Source organism: Apteryx rowi, unplaced genomic scaffold, assembly GCF_003343035.1.
Source record: "Apteryx rowi isolate R43461 unplaced genomic scaffold, aptRow1 scaffold_46, whole genome shotgun sequence".
Lineage (NCBI taxonomy): Eukaryota > Metazoa > Chordata > Aves > Apterygiformes > Apterygidae > Apteryx > Apteryx rowi.
The window spans coordinates 2958814-2966161 of NW_020450716.1; the positions used below are offsets into that span (position 1 = coordinate 2958814).

At 44.2% G+C, this 7348-nt stretch overlaps 1 protein-coding gene across 1 annotated transcript in view; it reads right to left on the bottom strand.

Moving 5' to 3' along the window:
* HUNK (hormonally up-regulated Neu-associated kinase) overlaps positions 1 to 7336 on the bottom strand; it is a 56173-nt gene extending 48837 nt beyond the window's left edge. Inside the window, exon 1 of the mRNA XM_026077673.1 lies at positions 7202 to 7336. The gene's annotated coding sequence lies outside the window, so the exon portion shown is untranslated. The remainder of the gene's footprint in view (positions 1 to 7201) is intronic.
* Positions 7337 to 7348: the final 12 nt, after the last annotated feature.

Genomic DNA, 7348 nt, shown 5'->3' on the forward strand with positions numbered 1-7348 from the left:
GATGTGGAAAGCAAGACATGTTTTAATTTGCAACACATTTATAGGTAACACATGCGTACAAAAACAGGCACGCAGTTTTACACATCATTAAAAATGTTAAAAATACAAAAATTGAAAGAACAAATACAAGGACCCAGATGTGAGCACCACATAAGAACTACACCTGGCATCAATTTATTCTAAACACGCGGCTTCCCTCAGTCTTGCATATGCCACTAAAATTATAATGGTCCATATGAAAAGCAGCACATTGCTGACATGCACTGTTAGTGACGCCCTTAAAACTGCTGAATGTAAACTTGAAAGCAGATTATCTCAAGAGGATAAGCAACTGCCACATGTGCATCAATTCAGCTCATTGCAGAACACTTGTAAGCCACAGCTGAAAAATATTAAAACAATCTTCCTGGAAGACCGACTGCAGGAACGAACAAGCTCTCTTGGCTATTAAAGACCATTCTGCTTACTCTAAGCAAGCAATGTAGAATGACTATGGGTTAGAGGGAAGAGCAGGGCTTTATAGCAAGTGCCTGTTGTGACTGGTTATTCTCCAGATGAAAAAACTTTTAGCAGGTGATCACAACAATCTGAGCAGGTGATTGCACATCAGCATTTTGGCATTTATTCTGCCTTATTTTAAAATGCTTAACTGCACCATAGTATGTACTAGGGAGATTTGTTGCTTCATCAGCACAAAGTTAGTCCTGCTTCCAGCAAAGTCCTTACTACTAATGTCATTGGAATCACGGCAGTGTCCTTCAAGTCATTTCCTGAAATATCATATGTTAACACAAGCATATGTTTAGTAGCTTCACTATAAATTATGCACCTTCATACATCCTTCTCTGAAAAGAATAGCATCAAAGCAGTAAAGTAAACACATAAAAGCAAGGAAATGTCAAAATTAAGGCTGCAGAAACACCCTCATTTCATCCCCCCAGTGCATATAACTGACAGCTGCAAAATAATGCATTATCATCCAGGTGCAACAGGTAGCAGCTGTTAATAAACAGCACTCTGGGAGAAAGTCAGTGTACACATTTACAATAAGTACTTCTCAAAACAAGGTTTTCTCAGGTACAGATAGAAAATATGTTGAGGAAAAAAAGAAACAAGAAAACGACTAATTAAATACTTCAAGTGAGAAAACAAATGCATCCATAGGAAACTGATACACAAGTAGCACTGCTGGAAGAATGTAAAATAACAGACCAAATTTCAAATCAAAATTCTGTGGCTTTACCCAATGAGCCATTGAAAGCAATGAAGGGGTTTCAAGTTTCACAGTTTTATCTGGAACCTCACAGCATATGGGGGGTGGGGAGAGAAGTAACCGAAAGATCAGTGACTACATTAGTATCTCGACTTTCATTTATAACAAGTAAGCTCCTAGCCCACATGGTTGGGAAGAAAGTTTGAAAGTGACCTCCGTGTGCACACAGCCCCCAAAACTCAGAAATCAGAAGACAAGGGTGAAGATTCGAGAACGACGTACGAGTAACTACCAAATTTTCAACTGTTAAACCAGCAATACTATGTGGGGAAGCCTGGATCTTGAGATTTGAATATGCGAGGTTGACAAGGAGTCCACAAGGGGAACTCCCCACCAGGTCCTGGTTTCTCAGAGGGATGGCAGCAATGCTGCAGAGGTGGCACGGTCATCGAGAGCAAGCACCTAGGCAAAACTTCACCTCACCTGCTCCTTGGTCACCAGGAGAAGTTTCCATTTTCTGAACCCGATGGTGGAACAAGCAGTCAAACAGTGAATTCAATCAGGGAAAAAGAACACCATAACTTTATAAAACGTATACAGCATTGTAACATTTGCTGAWAGCCCCTGGTACAACTTTTGTCTGCATTTCTGTGTCCACCTGCCTATGTTCTCTGAAATGGTTGGTTGCTTTCCTAGGGGAAGCTGCTAGAAGATAAAAATTGTGCAAACTGAATCACTCCAGGGTCTGCTTCTCATAACCAGTCTGTTTAAGGACTAAGCTACCCAACAACAGTCCTAGACGGGAGTGCAGGAGAGCCTGTCTGCCATGGAGCCAGCTCCAAGGAACAGAGCGCACAACTCCATCTCCTGTCCACACGGCCGCAGCTCTCACTTAGACCCTGAGGAGAACGACCTTAGCTCAATGGAGCAAAGCTCAAATGGACTCAGGTAAGAGCTGCCTAGTGCCTGTGCTACCCAAGAGACCAGAAGGGTTTGCAACTGGAAGGATGGAGTGCAGAGAGAGGGACTATATATATGTAGGTAAATATATATATATATATACACATGCACAATAGGTATATAAAATATAAAATATATATCACACACACACACATATATATCTATGCAGAGAGTACCGGCTCCTGCATACAGAGTTCTTAGTACTCTGACTTATGTTAATGTTGGTTAAATTGACTGCCTGTGTCTTTCCAGTCACAGGAAATATTTTCGGAGACAATTGCCTGGGCTGATTTAGAGCAGTCACGTAACCTGCATGACTGTAGCTGCCGGTGTGACTGCATCTCATTTAGGCTCGCTGGAAGCCAGCTAGAGCCCCAGTCAGTCAACACCTACTGAAAAGGTTGGGAGCCGCACTGCTCTCTCGCGATCGGCGATAAGCACTTCAGAAGGTGAAGGCAGGGCACGGAGTTCAGACAAAGACGTGCCCGCTGCAGCAGCGCGTGTAATTTGGTAAACCATACGCAGAACAATGTGCCACTGGCAGGTGACGGAATCCACGGGACCTGCTACGCAGGTGCTCTTTGCAAACACTTCCTCCGCTCAGGAAGGGCCCGCTGGGGCTTCACAGGAACTTCCAGCTCGCTCTGCCTGCATAACCCACCCTGGCGTTTCCCAGCTTCTGAAATTCACATTTCYCCCCTCCCAACACACACACCTCTTTAATACAGAAATGCATTCTGAAAGCAAACCTTTCTGGGAAAGAGCCACTTCTCACATTAATCACTTCACCTTCATAAAAGAAGCTGGTAAACTGTATTTTTAGCAGCCGCTTCCCACTGAATAGTTAGCATTGTTACAGAAAAACACTTGACCAGCTGTAACTAAAAATGCACCTATTCTGAGCTTAACAATAATGCTAAAGAAACAGATAAACACACGTTTCAGTGGATGAGAAATCAAATGATTCAATTTGCCATGACCATTTCTGTAGTGACAAAGCTTATCCCTAGAAGAAGTTAAATGTAACCTCAGTTCAAGTGTGTCTATACAAACTTTGGCCTTAGAGCATCCTCAACCCTTAATACATTGCCATTCTGTAACGCTCTATAGGGTTATCCAGACATTTCATCAGGGGTCCACAGCAGATAATGCAATATATTCAGTCTACTGATAGAACATGATACAACCCCACAATATATTGATAGGAATGTAATTTCAGCTGTCTAAAGAAATACTATCTTGCAATGTCAACCTCTGTCAAATTTCCATTACCCAGTAATTGACCATTCTGAGCCTTAAGCACAAGGTTTGAAACAATCTGAGAATATATTGTGCACAGGCTCCAAAAATTAGCTGAATAACAATACAGCTAACACAGCGGGGTTTCATAGACACAATTTAAATCTAAATTGGCTCGCTCCTCACATAGAAACTGTTTCCTTAGGATTGCAATAAAGACTGCCTGAACTGATCTTACAAATCAGCTTTTTACCCCAAAATGTCAGATTATAGGCTGCGATATTTTTATTCAAAAACAATGGGGAAAAAAAACCTATTCAACATTCTCCTATGCTCAGCTAAAATGCATTTAATTGCATCAAGCATTACCAAACATCTTTCAAGCCCAGAAAGTAATAACATGCCTGACATTATGGCAACATAAACCACAAGAAGTACTGTAAGAGTTGTGATTTAAACATCCAGTGCTAGAGACATTTACAGTTAAGACTCAGAATCTCACCTTACCTCACCCTCTTGTGCTTAGGCACTTGTAAGAGCTGTTGGTTCAAATCCCACACAATTCATTCAAAACGTATAATCCATCAAATTGCCCTTGAAGCAGCTGGTAAAGTAACTAGCATTTGGCCCAAAATATATAACATCTCACGCTCTCTTGAAGATCTCTTTAGCTTCTAGCAATTTCAGGGTGAGGTAATGGCAGATTTTTGGCATTCACTCTGCATTGCCTTGATTCTGTACGATGCATTGTGTCAGTGCAATGGATCTGAGACTAGCTGGGGACTCATTAATCCACAGATTTCATTTCTAAATACACAATTTTCTGAAACAATAATGTGTATTAACTCCTCCAGAGTTGCTGAAGTCTGCTGCAAATCAGAACCCCTTTGGGCACCCCTTGCTGAAGCTGGATACTTTGATGACCATAATGGCTTAGATTGTGCCAGTACAGCTACCAGACATTAGTAGCAAAACCCCTACTTTACACTATTATGGCAATCTTATTGAAATTTAGGTGGTGCCCTTGCTCAACAACCACTTCGCAAAACAGAAATCAAATGTCAATTGTTTTTTTTCTGTCAAAATACATGCAGGCACTAATCCTGGAATAATAGGCTCATAAAACATCAGCTTAGAAAAATGCAGCAACTACAAGGATCCAGCAAGCTGTCCACAGGAGAAGGCTTTGTTTGCACATTTTGCTTCACTGAACTCCACTTGCAAGCACATTAGGAACACACTCCTGCAGATTAACTTTTCTTCTTCAAAAGAAAGCACTGAAGAAGATGGAGCCAATTTCTGGCTCCTGCCAACATGTGAGTGATGAGGTCCTGCAGTGGCAGGCAGCTATGGCACAGCACTCTCCCTAACCTCCGGATGAGCACAGTGTCTCTCCTAGGGCATTCTCCCTCTCAGATGGAGAAGTCAAGGGATGGAGGTGGGTAGGGAGAGATRAAAAAGGTAACCTTCACATCGAGCTCCTCGCACATGTCTCAAACAGCTCTGTTAACCTCAGCCTGACTTTGGTTACCTGATTGCCGAGAAGCTCTGTGCTGAACGTATTTGTCATCTGGGCTTGGATGCCAGCACTGGGGTACTTATGAAACAGTACTTAATTCTTCAGAGCGTGGCCCGCCATTCACCAGGACTTCTCAGGAGGTACAAATACGGCTGTATCAACGGACCTGGCCCTTCCTATATTACAGTGCCCCTGTGGAAGGACTTTGCCATGGCAATAAACTGTTTATTATGTAAAAAGCCCTCTTCCCCCAGAATCTCCTCCTGTGACCTGGTGCCACTGATCCCTATTTTTGCACCACCTCACAGCTTCTTTCCCACTTTGATTCACACAGTTGGTAGTCCCAACCTCCTCTCAAGCGCAGCCTTGCGCTCTGCAAGAAAAGAGCCCAGGAAAGCAGATGTTTTTCTTCTCTTCCTCATATTACAGTCAGAGCTCAGTCGCCTGTGGTGGGCTCCATGTAGGCAGAGCCGCCTGCAGCTGCAAGGCAAATCCAGTTTAGGCATGTTTCAGCTGCTTTTGGCTGGGGGCCACGTGAGAAGCTCAGCAGAGGAATATGCCCAGAAGAGCCAAGTGTCCACCAGTTCCCTGCAGAGGGTGAAATACTTCCTGTGGGGTCATGTGCGGAGGATGGATGACATCGTGACCCTCTGAGTAGAGGGAGGAACCCATCTGAGCCAGTACAACCCCACCTGAAGCAACCCTTATCTCCAACCCATTAACCCAAATTGCTTATCCATAAACAGCTGAAATGAAATAGGTGGATTTTCTGGGAGAATGGACCTTTAATTAGCAAATTAGAAACTATGTGACTGATCTTTCACTCGCTGAAGTCAACAGCAAGAGCTTCCTTTGATCCTATGGTGCAAGATCAGGTCAGTCAGAGCTCAGAGACCATCCTACTTGTCCACAAATAAGCACATCAAGTCTCAGCAGCAGCAAAGTGCAACTCTCCTAGTGTTTCTGCTTGTCACTTTGTCATAATGTTTGTTATCCAAGACATTAAAAAAAAAAAAAAAAAAAAAAAAAAAAACAGTGGGCCTGGGAGCTGAGACAGAGGGGTGTGTGGTGAGTCTTTTTATTTTTTCCTCTTAACAGACTGAGATAAATGTAGCAACCCAAAGAAGTGGAGGTGGGAAGGACGTGTGTGTGCATGTGCCTTTTATCAACTAGAGGATCATTGGATGTATCTGTTACCAAGGAGAAGCACACGCTTGGTAACAGAAGAGAACAAAAATTTTTTTGCATTCCTTTATGATAATAATCACTAGCCTTATCATTTTTTCTCATGATGAAATTCAGAGTCCTATATTAAATTTCACTCCAAGACAAATGTACCGGACCAAAAAAAAAAAATCCTAAGAGTGCAAGAATGTACACTACAAAGATGCAGTCATAACAATAGCATACTTACAGTGCCACTAAACCCCGAGTAAATTATACTGTACTTAGCCCTACTGGTCCAAGGAGCAGCAGGTAGCAGTAGCAGTAAGGTGTCCCACTTTAGACAGACCTCTGTTAGCAATTTGATAAAACAGACGCAGAAGTCCGATAGCTCAAACAAGAACAATATAACTCTTCATCAGGGGGCTCCAGCTGGCTTGTCCTTGCTCTATTTACTGCCAAGCTAAACCCCTACTACTCTTTATAGTGTTGTGACATATCCCGATCGACGGGTAAAGGCTCCACTGAAAGAGTCTGGATAATGAACAAAAAGCAGAGACTTTTCTTAATGATTGAACAAAAGCAGTGCACTTTTCGTAGTAATATCCTGGAAGAGCACCCAGAACGTGCTCTTACATCTTGCACCCTGCACGATCTGCAGCTCCTAACCCCCGAACCTAGCCCACCAAACCAATCACCTGGCCCCCTCCCCACAGCTTCGGTCATCTTAACCAGCAGGAAATACCTGTATGTCACCTACACGCTAAACGTAGCGGCAGGACTGCACGCAGCGACTGGTCCTTAGCAATACGAGTCTATTTATCTTAGTATTAAAAATGCATTTCTGACCAAACAGAACAAAAAGGGGGGGAGGGGGAAAGACAGGTCAAGGCAACTGAAGTGAGGAAAGTCAAATCCCTCAACACCGGCACCTCGGCACACACGCACTGAAAACGCAGTTTTCACGCCCGAAGGCGGACGAAACCCGCTGCGAAGTTGGGGAAAGTACCGAGCGGGGGAACCCGCGACTGAGACCGCGCAGACTCATCTCACGCCGCGCACGGACACACACGCGCACGGACACGCGCGGGGCCGGGGCGCGGTACCTTCTCGCCGGTGAGCACATGCAGCCCCTCGCGGACCTTGGCGAAGGAGCCCTCGCCCAGCTTGCGCCCGATCAGGTAGCTGCCGACGCGCTTGGTGTGCTGGAAGTCGCGGAGCCGCTCCCGCGGCGCCACCGCCGCCGCGCCCAG